We start from the raw sequence: 15656 nt of genomic DNA, 5'->3' as shown, positions 1-15656 counted from the left end.
TATTTTTAAGTTTTTATTGTCATCGAAATACCTATAAATACTAGGCTGGTTGTAGCAGGGCATGCCTAGTTCTAGTACTGAAGGGGCTAGAGCAGGAGGGTCTGGATTGTAGGCCAGCCTGGAATGCAGAGTGAGATCTTGTCTCAAGATGGGGTAGAAACAATAACAAAAACAAACATAACTACAACAAAAACCCACATGAAATTACACTTATCATCTCAGGCCCTGTAAAGCATACATCCATGGTATTAAGTGGATTTATCCTGTTGTAACTCTCTTCATTAAAAGGGAGAAAGTGTGTATAGCCACTAAACAAGAATTTTCCATTCTTCAGTCTCTTTAGTTCCTAAAAACAACTGTTTTACTTCCTGCTTTTAGACCAGGTCATCCTCATCACCTGTGACTGGCTTGTTTTACTTAGCATATTATCCTTCGGTTCCTCTGCCTGGTAGTATGTGACAGTATCGCCTTCCCTTATAAAGCTAGATAATATCTCACTGTACAATATCCCACACTTGACTTAGGTAGCCACTAGCCAAAGGACACTGTCTGCTTCCATATTTCAGCTATTGTGTATGACACTGGTGTCAACACAGGTGAACAAACAACCTTTGGAGTCCCTACTTCCAGTTCTTTTGGGTATACATTCACAAGTGAAATTGTTATATTATCTGGTAACTCATGTTTCGTTTTTTTTCCCCTTGGCTTTTTGAAACAGGGTCTCACTTTGTAGCCCAAGCTCGCCTGGGCCTCACTGTCATTCTTCTGCTTTCCAAGTACTGAGGCTACAAGTATGAGCCACCCTGCATGGTTTTATGCCCCTCCTCTCTCTGTCTCTCTCCTCTCCCCTCTCTGCTACTGAGGTTATACCCCCAGACAATACTTTTGGAGGAGGCTTCATACAGCTTCTCTACAATGGCTGCACTGTTTTATATTTCCACCAGCAGTGCATAAGTTTGCAATTTCTCCTTATTCTCGCTCTCATTTTTTGCTTTTTCTCTGGGGCCTTTGATAGTAGCCATCAAAATGAATGTGTGATGGTGTCTTAGCATTTACTTTTGGTTGAATATACAGGCTTGACATCTGACTTCCAGCACACACTTGGAGTCCTGGGCTCCAGCTCTCTTACTCTGGTTATTAATCAGGATAATATTAGAACCAATGATGAGAAAGCCTAGATTTTACCTTTTTTCATAATACTTAGGAGTAACCCTCGGGAAGCTAGTGCCAGGTACTAACTCAGTCATCTGATTCAAGACGAAGAGTGATATATGTAGAACTGGCCAGCATGTAGACAGCTGCTGGGAGTCTTTAATACATGCATCTAGATGATCAGTGGGCCCAACTCAGTCTTTCATTTCTTCTTAATACTTGAAGAGTCACGTATTGTTTCCAAGCTCCCTCAGAGGCTGCAGCAGGTGGATTTATTCTTCTATTGACTGCATTTAGAGCCATTAAGACAGAGCCACCTTGAAATTGAAACCAGGAAAATCCCTTATCGCTTGTAAGGGAAGGAAGCACAAACCTGTCTCCAGTTGTTATTAAATAATTACCTAGTTGCTGACATACTGCAGGGGTGGTAGAAGCTGGCATGCTGGCAAGGATGAATTGGGATTAGTAATGACCTTGGGTCATGAGACTTACGAATGAGGTAGGGCATTTTTGTGTCCCTGAGTTTTGGCTTGGGACTATCCAGCCAGGGTGTGCATTCTTCCAGCTCAACTAACCAGGCCTTGATGTGGTAAGTAATTAACAGTGACTGTATAAATGATCATGGCTAACTGGTCCAGTTCATTTGGCAGACACTCAAAAGTCATGGAACACCAGTTGAGGCAGTCATGTCAGTGATCTGGAGGGAAGAGAATGAGGAAAGAAAAATGGAAATCAGAATGGATTAGTATTTGACAATCCACCTTCACTTAGTCTCAACAGCCAATAAAGCAGCTTCCCTCTGTAATAAAATCTCTGGGACTAATTCAATCCTGAGCTGCTTCTGGGGAGATGTTCTTGCTTGGTAATACCTTCCACCTGTATCTAAACAGCAACCATTGTGTCTGCTACACAATTGCTGTTCATGCCTTGTACTGCAAAATACTCAATACTTGGCAAAAACTCTCCAACTTAAAGACTTTCAAAGAGAAGCTATTAGTTCCTTTCCTAGACAGTGCTGGTGGTGGCATCTGCCTTTAATCCCAGCGCTTGGGAGGCACAGGCAGAGGCAGGCCGATCTCTGTGAGTTTGAGGCCAGCCAGCCTGGTCTATAGAATGAGTTCCTGGACAGCCAGGGCTACACAGAGAAAAAAAAAAGAAGCCAAAACAGAAACAAACCAAAACAAACCACAACAAAAAAGAAAAGAAAAACAGAAAAAAGATTATGTCTCATTTCCTGGATAGTGTAGTTGTGTAGTCTGGTCAATGATATTGCCACCTAGCAGGTTACTTAGGACAGATATTTAAGAATCATCCCAGACTCTTCTACTGCTATCTCTATCCTCAGGGTCTGTTAACTGTGTCTTTCACATACAGAAAGAATAGATAAGTACTATCTCAACCAGGCACTTTGGGGCACAAAAGAGACAATGATACTAAGAATTATACTCAGAATAAATGGTCTGAAGCCAATGGAGATGCACAATTAACCCACATGTCTGGTCTGTCTTTGTTTTGTTTTTTGTTTTGAGAACAGTTCTTTCTGTGTGGCTTAGGCTGGCCTCCAACTTGAAATCCTCTTGCCTCTGCCACTCAGATGCTGGGATTCCAAGTGTGTGCCACCATGCCTGGCCAGGTGCTGGGATTGCAGGTGTGTGCTACCATGATGGGCCAAGTGCTGGGATTCAGGTGTGTGCCACCATGCTTGGCCAGGTGTCCCTGTGTGCTCCTCTCTGCCCCTCACCACTACTTTAGTTCATGCCTTTACAGTATGTGCTTGGACTGGTGCCCCAGTTTGCTGCCATCTCCTCCAGTTTGGATCCTTTTGTACACATCTTACATGCCACAAACACAGACACACATTTAACATGCTCACATGTTTACTTAAGGCACATCTTTGGTGGCTGCTTATGAAGCTCTTTGTAGATTCCTTTTCAATCCTTCCAACCTTCAGACTCATTCATCTGTTCATCCATTCAGCATTTATTGAATGCTGTTCTGGACCAGTCACAATTCTAGAGTCTGGGAACATAATGACAAGACGGAATTCTGCCCTCAAGATGTAGTGAGGCAGCCAATTGAACACTAGTGTAAAGTGCATCTTTATGTAAAGTTCATCACTGTGAAGACTTCATCCATAGGCTTCACTAACAGTGGGGGCTGGCCCCCAGCCTCAGCATCAGCATCACCCGGGAACTTGATGGAAAAGTCAGCCCTCTGCACCAGATTCATTGACTCTGCTCCTGCATTTCCACAAGCAAATTGAGTGAATGTTTCGTTTTGAAACCTTGGTCTATGAGACCATACTGGTTGAAGTCTCTGATTTAGATCTCTGGGGACAGTTCTGACTGGCTAGACACTCAGAGAGGGGCCAAGTTTGCTAAATGAAGGAGGAGGTGGCCTGGGGGCAGCTACAACCCATAGAGGGTTTCAGAGGTACAGAAATACATGAGCAAGAGAGAATATGCTTTGGAGTAAGCATTCCTTATTTTATTTTGGGAATGGAAGGTGTGGTGGCCTCAGCTAACTTAGAGAGATACCATTAATTCAAGGAAATCCCGTGATCAAATTCAGTATGTCCATTTCCCATGACCCGGGGATGAAGCTGAGTATTTGATTCATGGAGACAACGGGTAGAACAGATGTTACCAGGGGCAGGGAAGGGAGATGGACATTATTAATGGATGAGAGTTTCTGTTTGGTACAATGAAACATTTCTGGAAATGGTCAGTAATGATGGCTGTACAGTGTTCTCAATACTATTGGATCACACTCTAAAAATAGTTACCGAACTGGGGGTGTGGCTTAGATGGCAGAATGTTTGCTTAGCATGCATGATGCCATGGGTTCCAGTCCAACTGTCATATAAATCTGGGTGTGGTGGTACATGTCTGTAATTGGAGGGCGGAGACAGGCAGACCAGAAGTTCAAGGTCATCCTCACTGCCTGATGACTTCAAGGCCAGTCTGGGATGCATGAGAAGCTATCTTTTAAAAAAAAGTGAAAAAATAAAAAGGTTAGAGTATTGCATTTTGTTATATTTTCCTTAAAATTTGAGTATTCTGTTGTCTAAAGAGACTTACTTGTTCAAGTCCCAGCACTACCCACTGCCTTGCCTCGATGCCCAGGAATTCAGATACTTCTTGGGGCCATCTGTCAAGCAGCATTAATGGTGGCACTTGCATCATAGCCCTGTCCTTACAACCCATTGAGATAGTCATTCACTGAACTCAGGAATCTCGGAGGTTGTTGAGTGATCCATATGATCATGGAGCCTTAGCACCATGCCACGTCCAGCTGGAGCTTGTGTGACATACCAACCCTGCATTCCTCCTTGACTCCACCTCTCAACCATTCTTTCTCTACAGACAGGGTTTCTCTGTGTAGCCCTGGATGTTCTGGAACTCACTCTGTAGACCAGCTGGCGTCGAACTCACAGAGATCCTCTTGCCTCTGCCTCTCAAGTGCTGGGATTAAAGGCACGTGCAACCACCGCCAGACTCAGCTGCACATTAGAGTCACCAGGAGAGCTTTGACAAACCCCAGAACACAGAGCAATTACGGTGGAATTTCAGGGCCTGGGCCACAGGCATCAACCATTATGGCAGAGCCCCTCAGTTCCAGTTCAGCGGGTCAGCCTCACCTGGAGGGCCCAGCAGGACAAGAGTTCTGGGCCCCAGGCCCAGAATCTCTAGTTGAGTAGATAGAAAACAGTTCTCTGCTTTTCTCCACCATGATCTAACTGCTCTTTCCTTTGTTTGTGGTCTGCCCTTCCTTCCTGCCCCCTTTCTTCCTTTCTTTCTTCCTTTTTCTTTCTTTCTTTCTTTTTCTTTTCTTTTTTTTTTTTTTTTTGAGACAGGATTTCTCTGTGGCTTTGGAGACTGTTCTGGAACTAGCTCTTGTAGACCAGGCTGGTCTCAAACTCACCAAGAGCTACCTGCCTCTGCCTCCCAAGCGCTGGGATTAAAGGCGTGTGGCACCATTGCCCAGCACCTGCCCCTTTTCTAACAGCCTCTTCCAGACCTACTACTGAAACATTTTTTTTTTGGAAAACACTTGCCAGAAACCTTCTTGACACCAGTGGCTTCTGTATTCTCCGATATTTCTGCTTCAGACACAGTTGACCATTTAAATACATTTCTCCTTTAAGTACAGGCCACTGCTCTTAGGGTTTTATTTCCCTTTCATCCTTATTTCTTCATTTGGAAGTAGAGACTTCTGCTGTATGTTGTTTTTGCTCTTTTTTTTTTTTTTTTTTGAGGGGCCCACGACCCAGCTCCCAAATAAATCACAAGGAATCTTATTCTTACTTATGAATGCCCAGACTTGGCTTGGCTTGTTTCTAGCCAACCTTACTTAAGCTAGATTAGCCTACCTTTTCCCTCTGGGCTTTTATCTTTCTAACTCCTGTATATCTTACTTTCCTTCTTACTCTGTGGCTGAGTTGGTGACCGGGTGGCTGGCCCCTGTCATCTCCTCTCCTTGTTCTCTTGCTTGCCCTCTCTTTTCTTCTTTCTCCTTCTATTTATACTTTCTGCCTCCCAGCCCCATCTATCCTTTCTCCTGCCTCGCTATTGGCCGTTCAGCTCTTTATTAGACCTTCAGGTGTTTTAGACAGGCAAAGCCTCACAGCTTCACAGAGTTAAACAGATGCAGCATAACGCAAAAGCCACACACTTGAAAATAATATTCTACCACAGACTACCATGACCATTTCCTTGGAGCTTTATATTTGTTCTTTAAAAAGAGTAACCCCAGGGCCTGGAGAGATGGCTCAGAGGTTAAGAGCACTGGCTGTTCTTCCAGAAGTCCTGAGTTCAATTCCCAGCAACCACATGGTGGCTCACAACCATCTGTCAAGATCTAGTGCCCTCTTCTGGCCTGCAGGCATATATGCAGGCAGAACACTGTATACATAATATAAATAAATGTTTTTAAAAAAGAGAGCAGTTCCAGATGTTTACATGTGTGCCCATGTGTGTCTATGGGTATGTATATGTGCATGTGTGAAGGTCAGATGTTTACATTGGGTATCTTTTTTTTTTTTCTTGAGACAGGGTATCTCATTGAACCTGAAGCTCATTGCCTCAGTTGGACTGGGCTGGCCAGTAAGTTCCAGGGATCTCTCTGTCTCTTTGTCCCCAGTGCTGGGATTACAGGCATGCTGCCACAACTACACATATTGGATGTGGGTGCTGGGGACAGAGCCCAGACCTTCATTCTGTATAACAAGCACTTTATTGACTGAGCCATCTCCCAGACCCAGACATGATGATTTTGAAAAATTATTTATTTTATTTGTAATTTGTGTGCAGTGTCTCTGAATATATAATGAATGCAGGTGCCTGGGAGGTGGGAGGCTGGAGGCATTGCATCCCTCTGGAGATGGGTTTGCAGGTGGTTGTGAGCCTGATATGGGTGTTGGGGACTGAACTTGGGTCCTCTGAAAGAGCAATACATGGTATTAACCATTGAGCTGTCTCTCCTGCCCCAGGAATGGCTTTATATCTTTATGTTCACACTGAGCATCTTGGGTAAGACGTGGGTGATGAGAATCATGACACTGAAAGTCCTTCATCCCCAAGGCAACACCTAACTCTTAGCTTTGTGGTGTATCCCTTTTAGGAACATGCAATATCTCACCCTGGAAGAGAACTCCAGGGATGCCTACACTAGCCTGTGAGATGCAGAGGAAAGAGCTGGGAATACCAAATACATGCATGGAGAAAACTAGCCAAAGGTTACCAAAAGGCAAGGAGATGGTCCTGAGGTCCTGCCAGCAGGCCTAAGCAGACAGGGAGGTGGTAGATGGAGTCTGAGAATAGGAGCCATCCAACAGATTCCCTGAGGCTACATTAAAATGTGAGCAAAGGGCTGTTGAGTGCACAGGGAGGGTGTTACTCACAGCCTAGGATGGGCTATGGAATAGTCCCAGAGAAAACTCACAAGGGGGTTTCAACCCCAGGGCTGGAATTCAGTCACTCTGGCAAGGAACAGACTGATAAGGAACCTGTTATAGTTTGTGGCATTTATTATAGTTGTGTACAAAACATGACTGTGGGGTGTTCTGTGGGGCTCTCATTACAAGATAAAGTCACCCAGACCCATTTCCCGTCCGTGTTTTTCATCAGGATGGCTCACTTATTGAAATCTGAAACTCCTTGGGTGAAAAAACCCTCTGAAGGCCATACCAGATGTTGCTTGTGCAGCTCCCCAAGCCCAGAAAGATGAGTTAATCCTTGAAGGAAATTATTTTGAACTTGCATCAAACTCAGGGGCTTTGATCCAACAGGCCATAACAACTAAAAACAAGACTATCAGAAGAACCGTGGGTGGCAGTCCTGCCTGTGAACAAGGACCAGGCTGACTGCAGGCGGTGCTCCAGAGAGCCTCCAGATGCAGATGGCCTCATGTGGTGTGATGTTGTGAAAATACTGCACGCTAAACACATGTACTTGTAAACAAAGCTTCCTCATCCTCTAAAGACCCTGAAAAACCATTGTTGTCTCCGAGATGTTCCTCCTAAGTGCCCTCACTGGCCTCTCTAACCTGGAACCTCCTGCCCCATCATGGATTACACACAGCTTGCTACATGACTGTTCTCTGGGTACAGTTTTCTTTCTCTGGCTATTATCATAAATTTGCTAAAGGCCCTAAGCCAAGTATGCTTTATATTTCTTTGTATCTCTGAATGCCTACTCTCCTGAGAAACACATTATGTACAGAAAAGGATGGAAAGTTCTGTTATACATTCCTTAAATCTAGTGCAGTCCCTGGCCTACAGCACACACTCGGCCAGAGACTAGATGTTTATTAAATTAGTACAATTGTTGGTTGACAGCTAAGTTCAATTGCCATGTGTATTACTTTTCTCACTGTTGGGAGAGAATAACGAACAGAAACAACTTCTGGGAGAAAGGATTTGGTTTGGGTCCTGGTTCCAGCAGATACCTGTCCAGAATGGTGTGAACTTTTTGCTTCAGCTTGCAGATATCTTGCTTGGTCTGGAAGTAGAAAGCTCAGGCTGGAGCCAGCCGTGGTTGTCACTTTCAAAGGTCATCCCAGCAACTCATTTCTCCTGGTAGGTTCCATGTCCAAGAGGTTCTAACACATCCTGGAACAGTACCACCAGCATGGAAGTGCCTTCATTATACCAGTTGACCAGTATTTCATTCTCCCTTCTCCCAGAGCTTCTTCCTCTCTGTCTGCCCCCACTTCTGTGTCCCCCTCATAAACTTCTGAATTGTCTTGAGACTCTCCAGGTTGGACTGACTCCTATTACTTCAAAGAAGTCTTTCCTGAGACTTTTTGTCTTGGAACCAGAGAAAATGTTTTGTCTCTTTGTAGGGTACTAGCAAATTTAGGAGCTGTCGGCCCCTATGTCTTTTACCACATGGAAAATGCAGATCTCCAGCAGGAGCAAAGCAAAGGAAGCCAAAGAAACAAGTGAAGAAAGCGAGAACTCTGATGGTGTTCAGACCTCCCAGTTCTAGTTGTTTTCAAGCCCCAGGCATATTCCTATCCATGAGATTTCATGGTCATCAAATTATTCTTTTAATATCCCCTCTCCTCTACTTAGATGAATTTGATTTGGATCCCTGACACTTGTAACCAAACACAGAGATGCCTGCTACATGGGGGAGACTCAAATGAAATCGAATGGATGAATAAAGTCTTATTATGTCAGGTTAGGGAGTTTTGCACAAGGACGTTTTCAAAACTTCCCATGCTTCTTTGTGGCTATACTAAGTTACCTTTTTGATAATCCTCCTGAAGTCAATGTAGCACTGGATATAGAGAGAAATTCTCTATGTACGGATACTGCAGTTTCTGATGGGTTGAGTTTTCATTTTCAATGAGCTTTTTTTTTTCCTGCATATGCATTTATTGAGAAGCTTAGATGCCTGGCACTGTATTGAATGACAGGAACATTCATAAGTATTTTTCAAAGGACACAAGAGTGATAGGCAGCACCGTGGACCTGACAAGGAGGGATTTTCTTTGTGAACAAGAGCTATGAATAAGAGCCTTTTTCCAGCTTCATGGCAGGGACTGAATGACATTCACATCATTTTCCTTCAGATCTAGGCCCATGGTGTAGGTGTATGAGGGAGCCTATTAGAATCATGGACAGCCTATTTGATTGTGGTTGACCAGAGCAGTATCTCTGGTTACCATAGTTGCAAAGTGAACGTTTAGCATCCAATCCTTTTCCAGATTGGCTACCCCAAAAAGGCTGTGTTGGATTTTATTCTTTTACTCACATTTTTTTTCTCCTTTTGTTGTATTGTTTTCCATCTTACTTCATTGTTATAGTCAATGCACCCTCCAGGGAGATCTGTTTGCCCTCCTTCAGAACTTACTGGTCTGTCTAATCTTTTAACCACTTTATTGTAGGAAGAGCAAATCCAAGCCTTCTAACGACAAATCTACACCCCACTTTCCTGTGATAAATGTCACTGACTTTTACTTACTTCTGACTTTTACTTACTTATATATTTGCTGTTCTTTCTTTCTCTAGCCTTGTTCTCTCTTTGTTTCTGTCTCTCTGTTTTGCTGGGGATCGAACATACGGTCTTATGATTTACAGATGAATTCTCTACCACTGAGCTACATCTGTGGGGGTGGTGCTTTTTGTTTTGCTTTTGAGACAGAGTCTCTGTGTATAGCCCTGACTAGCTAGTCTGGAACTCACAAAGATCTGCTGGCTTCTGCCTCCCAAATGCAGGGATTAAAGATACTTGTCACTGAATGTTTTTTGTTTTGTTTGTTTATTCTTAAACAAGGTTTTGATTTGGATTTAGACTGGCCCTGTACTGTCGATCTTTCAGTTTTAGCCCCTGGGATTATAGACATTGATCTCTATGCTTGGTTTGGCAGCCTTAGCATAAGAATTTGAATGAACTAGGTGTGGTGGCATGTAGGCACTCTGGGAGGCTGAGGCAGGAAATTCAAGAGCTCAAGGCCAGCTTGGGCTACACAGGAGATCTTGTTAAATAAAAGGAAGAAAAAAAGGGGGGGGGGAGGAAAGCTACAAGAGCTAGTTCAAGGACAGCTAGGGCTACAAAGAGAAACCCTGTCTGGAAAAACAAAACAAAAAGAAACAAAACAAAACAAAAACAAAACAAAACAAAAACAAAAACAAAAAAAAAAAAAGAGGGAAAGAAGGAAGGAAGATGTCTTAGTTAGGGTGTCTATTGCTGTGATGAAACACTGTGGCCAAAAGCAACTTGGGGAGAAAAGGGTTTATTTCTCTCATACTTTCAATTAACAGTTCATTGCCCAAAGTTAGGGCAGGGTCTCACACAGGGTAGGAACCCAATGTGAGGCAGGAGCTGATGCAGAAGCCATAATGGAGTGCTGCTTCCTGACTTGCTTCTCATGGATTGCTCAGCCTGTTTTCTTGTAGAACCAAGTACTACACCACCCACAATGGGCTGGGCCCTCCAACATTAATCACTAATTAAGAAAATGTCCTACAGCCTTGTCTTTTGCTCTCATTTGTATGTGTAGGCAATAGTTGCTTAATAAGTACTCAACAGAAATGTTCAACAGAAAATTTCGTGTAACAACAAGGTTTTCCCAGAACAGAGAAGTCAGAGTGAATGCACTGGAAACAAATCATCCTTGAAGAAGGGACCAAACATGAAAGGGGTCTACTTGTCTTCCTGGTACTGTTGGTCGAAGGTAATGCCATACTCAGGTCCACAAATAACTCTGCTTTACAGTGACACTGAAGGTGAACTCTCTCTGTCTCTCTGTCTGTCTCTCTGTCTGTCTCTCTGTCTGTCTCTCTCTCTCTCTCTCTCTCTCTCTCTCTCTGTGTGTTTGTGTGTGTGTGTGTGGTGTTCTAGTGAGGACCCTACCTCCAAAGGACCCTTGTTACCTTCCTGGGACTCGGTTTACTAATTTATTTATTATTTATTTATTTATTTATTTATTTATTTATTTTTTTTTTTTTGACAGGGTTTCTCTGTATAGCCCTGGCTGTCCTGGAACTAGCTCTGTAGACCAGGCTGGCCTCTGCCTCCCAAGTGCTGGAATCAAAAGCATGCACCACCACTGCCTGGCTAGTTAACTCATTTCTTTACACTTTCTGCTGGCTGCTGACCTGTTGTCAGGCACTGGGAAATACCACTTCCCCTTGGGAGATATAAATATAAAACCCATGTTAAATGCTCCAAGGAACAGCAGAAAGTAACCTCCATATTTAATGTTTATTGATTCTATTTAACTCAGCATTTCCCAACCTTCTACCTTAAATAATAAGGCTCATAATTAATTCCACACTTTTTCTTTTTAACTTGCCTATGTGCTTTAAGGGATTCTAGTATCCCATATGTCTAGGAGATAATCCTGGGATGTGGCTTCCAGTTGTTCCTCTAGGAACCAAAGGGGCAATGATGATTTTGAAGTTCTGAGATTTGTTTGTTAGAAAGGTTTAAAAAGTTCTGCAGTTTATGAGTCATGGTTAGTTTCCGGAAATGGACCATAGGAGGCGCTAGTGGACTGTCATAATGGCCACCCCATGCCAGACTTGGCAAGGCAGGGCAAACCCCAAGTTGCAGCAGCCAGGGTGCCTTGAGCAGTTCCTTTCCCAACTGAATGGAAAGCTACTGAGAACTAGCCTCTTTTCTTTTAGGTTTCTAGTTCTTGGGTTAGGGGTGGGGATTGCTGGGGGGTGGGGGTGGGGGTGAGGGGGACAGAAGAGAGTAAAGAAACATCTTTTACCCTTTATCCTCAGAGAACTATTCCATAAAGTAAATCTTTTACTCCATTTATCAATGATTTGTGCTCACTATGGACCACGGAAAACCTTACTCTTTTCTTGATAAATTCTTTTATTATAAATTAAAAAGGAGGGAGCAGGGTGTGGTATGCCTGTCTCTAAACCTGGCAGTCAAGATGGGGAATTCAAGGCCAGCCTGGGCTACATACTGATATACATAAAGGTGAGAAACATCTTCCTTTCTCTTTTTTTCCTTTCTTTCTTTCTTTCTTTCTTTCTTTCTTTCTTTCTTTCCTTCCTTCCTTCCTTTCCTTCCTTCCTTTCCTTCATTCCTTCCTTCCTTCCTTCCTTCCTTCCTTCCTTCCTTCTTTCCTTCCTTCCTTCCTTTCTTCCTTTCTATGGTTTTTCAAGGTAGGGCTTCTCTGTGTATATAACAGTCCTGGAACTCACTTTGTAGACCAGGCTGGCCTTGAATTTACTGAGATCCCTCTACCTTTGCCTCTCAAGTGCTTGGATTAAAGCCATATGGCTAAGGGTTTTTTGTTTGTTTGTTTGTTTTTTAGAAAGAATGTATATCCTAAAGAAATTTGTTTCTTGCCAGGGGGTGGTGGTTCACACCTTTGATCCCAGCACTTGGGAGGCAGAGGAAGGTGGATCTCAGTGAATTCAAGGCCAGCCTGGTCTACAGAGCCAGTTCCAGGACAGCCAAAGCAGTTACACAGAGAAACCCTGTCTCAAAAACCCAAAACAAAACAAAAGAACCTTACTATTCTCTACCTTGGCTTCTTTTAATGATATGGTGGGTTATAAGAGGCTTGGTGGCAAATGGGCATATACATATTTTTAACATCTTTGTTATGTGATATGTCAAGGAAGGAAGCCCAAGTTAAACACAATTAGCTTATTGGGTGACTTTCCCCCCTTTTGGTGCTGGGGATTGAACCCTGGGCCCTGTGTATACAAGGCAAACACTCTACCACTGAGCTACAGCCCAAGACCTTTGGGGGTGACTTGTTCTAAAGTAATATTGTCAGCTGCAAATGCTCAGGTAGGGACTTATTTTCCTTCTATGTATGTCCTGCCTTTCCTACCAATACTCGCTCTAGATAAAGGCCTCACACAGGCTTTGAAAAGCTTTTTCCCAGAAGAGAATAGAAACAGGAAGTGGCGGGGGTGGGGGGTAGGTAGTCCAGGGACACAAGTAGGGGCAGACCATTTGTCTCCACCCATAGATCTGTACATGGCTGGTCCCTGGGATCTTTTTGAGTTTAGAGGATTTTTAGCATTCATCCAATGGTATAATTTATATATATAACATATATACATATGGTCATCAGGTCCTCAAGTGAGGCAGATGGGAATGAGCCCTACCAGTGTTTGAGGTTATGAGTCCTGTACCCAAATGAGAGCAACTCACAGTACTATGAAAGACTTAATCCTGGTGTCCACGAGATTCTAGGCACTGATCTCCACAGGTACTAGGGTAAGAGCCATGGAATCATATCCCACCAGGATTCCACTACCTTGTGAAACACTTGTTTTCAACAAGTTTGCCTTTGTCCCAGTGCAGGGTGGGGGGGTGAGGGGTTGGGGGTCGGGGGAGAACTACACATACGGACATATGGATTTCAGGCCCATTTGCTGGTTTCTGATCAGTCACTACCACTCACCTCTCACAGGAAGGCTGGGAAGGGCTTGGAAGCCAGAGCTCAGGCAGTTTCCACTCTTGGAAAGTTATGGGTGTCTTAGAATTCCAGGAAGTGATGAATCATAGAGTCGCAGACTAGGAAAAGCTTCATACGAAAAAGATGAAATGAATATCTGTTGAATACCTTCCATTAAATTGGATATATTTTACTTCAACCTCAGTCACTCTGTTCTGGGTGAGGAAACTGAGAATCAGAAGGGTGAAGAAATTTGGCCTGAGTTACTAAACCAGTAAGCCAGGATTTGAACTCAGTGTTGTCTCAAGACTTCCTATTTTCACTTCCTATTTCCTACTGGTGGGAACTCAGCACATTCTCCACCTGTGCCTGACACAGAGCACCACTAATAATAAACTTCTGACAACCACTTTCGTATGTCTTTCACAACCATTAGAGTGAAAAAGATCTTCCTCGAATCTAACTGAAGTCGCTTCAGAAAGGCACTGCTGGCCCTGCCCTTTGGGACACGGAAAATGGCTGTAACAGTCCCAGCAGTGGCTGCTTCCCTGTCTGGGTTCCAAATTGCTTCTGTTAAAAGAATTGCCAATTCAAAACACATGCGCTGTCTTCAAGCCGGGCCCCATCCCAGACACTCAGCTCTTGCTTGAGCCCCTTTCAGCATGAGCCTGAATATCAGCATTATGCTTGGGGATCCAGACTGCAATCAAGATGGCTGGAGGCTCATCTTCCACTCTCACTCCCAGGCTAAGGCTCAGTTGTATCTGCTTTTCTAAAGCATATTCTAGGACTAACATTACATGTAAACACATGAAGGGCCTAGTCCCATTGGGGCTCTGCCAGGAACAAGAAAACAGCATTTCTTACTTAGAGATGTGCACATTTTCTATGTATCTTTACCAATAGAAAAATCTAGTTCTTGAGAAAAAAAGACATGGATGGCACATAAGGAAACATAGCACACAATGGTGCCGTAGTTTGTATTGAAGAACAAATGAAAGCGTGTGGAAAATGTAGGGGATTTGAAGTGAAGGATCTGTGTTTAAATATCACCACTGTCTCTTAGCAACTGTGTAATTCTTGGCTTGACTTCTCTGAGTATCAATTTTCTTCTCCTTGAATAAAAGTAACAATACCTAACTCTCTGGGCATAGTGGTATGTGCCTTTAAATCTAACACTTGAGAGGTGGGAGGCAGGAGGATTAGGAGTCTACGTTCTGGGCTAGAAAGCAAATTCCAGGCGAGCCTGAGCTCTGTAGTAGGACTCTGCCTCAAAATAACAATGATAATAATACCTTACCCACCAGGTTAAGTTATTAAGTGCTACATAAAAATTCTATTTATTTACTGGTGCAAGGGATAAAACCCATGCCCATGTTTTGGTTTGCTTTCTATGGCTGTAATAAAGCCCTGACCTAAACCAACTTGGGCAGGAAAGGCTGTGTTTCAGCTCCCATGTCCTGACCTAAGGGAAGTAAGTGCAGAAACTCAAGGGAGGAGCCTGGCAGCAGGAACTGAAGCAGAGGCCATGTCTTACTCCTCACGGTTTGCTTAGCCTGAATTCTTATACAACCCAAGACTCATCTGCCCAGAAGTGGCACCTTCCACAGTGGCCTAGGCCTTCCCACATCAGTCATCAATCAAGAAAATGCCCCAAAGGCTTGCCTACAGCCCAGTCTGATGGCTGCATTTTCCCAGATGATTCTAGCCTGTGTCAAGTGGTCAAAAATCTAGTTAGTATAGACCATGTGCATGCTAAGCATGCACTCTGTCATTAAGATATATCTCCATCTCAATTTTAAGAGGATGTTACTATTATAACTATTGCTATTACTGGAGCAGTTAAAAAGAACTGTATCAGACTTTATAGAATAAAATTCAATCTTGTGCCTTTGGGGAATCTCTTCATTTATATATTAAATAGCTATTGTTAAGCTAGTCCTTATAACCCCAGTCCATTTTAGGCTTTACACATGTTAAACGTTGTATGTTTTCAGTTCATTTATAACAATCATGGAAGGTAATCACACTGGCTTTAGCATCCCCACTTTACAGAAGGGAGAAATGAAGCAAATTCACCAAAGCTATGGGCTTCTAGGTGGCTGAATCTAGTC

At 43.4% G+C, this 15656-nt stretch overlaps 1 protein-coding gene across 3 annotated transcripts in view; it reads right to left on the bottom strand.

Moving 5' to 3' along the window:
* The window catches only part of Washc3 (WASH complex subunit 3), a 106631-nt gene continuing 90975 nt past the window's right edge, over positions 1-15656 (bottom strand). Inside the window, exons 7-9 of one of the 3 annotated variants that reach the window (XR_004771534.1) lie at positions 13549-13671; positions 8101-8263; positions 1-1849 (exon numbers count right to left, since the gene is read on the bottom strand). The gene's annotated coding sequence lies outside the window, so the exon portion shown is untranslated. Of the gene's footprint in view, positions 1850-7945; positions 8264-13548; positions 13672-15656 lie in introns of those variants that run through there. The other 2 variants (XR_004771535.1, XR_004771533.1) reach the window with 2 other exon arrangements.

Source organism: Cricetulus griseus (genome assembly GCF_003668045.3).
Source record: "Cricetulus griseus strain 17A/GY chromosome 1 unlocalized genomic scaffold, alternate assembly CriGri-PICRH-1.0 chr1_0, whole genome shotgun sequence".
NCBI classification, from domain to species: domain Eukaryota; kingdom Metazoa; phylum Chordata; class Mammalia; order Rodentia; family Cricetidae; genus Cricetulus; species Cricetulus griseus.
Note: the sequence above shows the minus strand (reverse complement) of the source record. Positions and strands in the feature narration are given on the sequence as shown.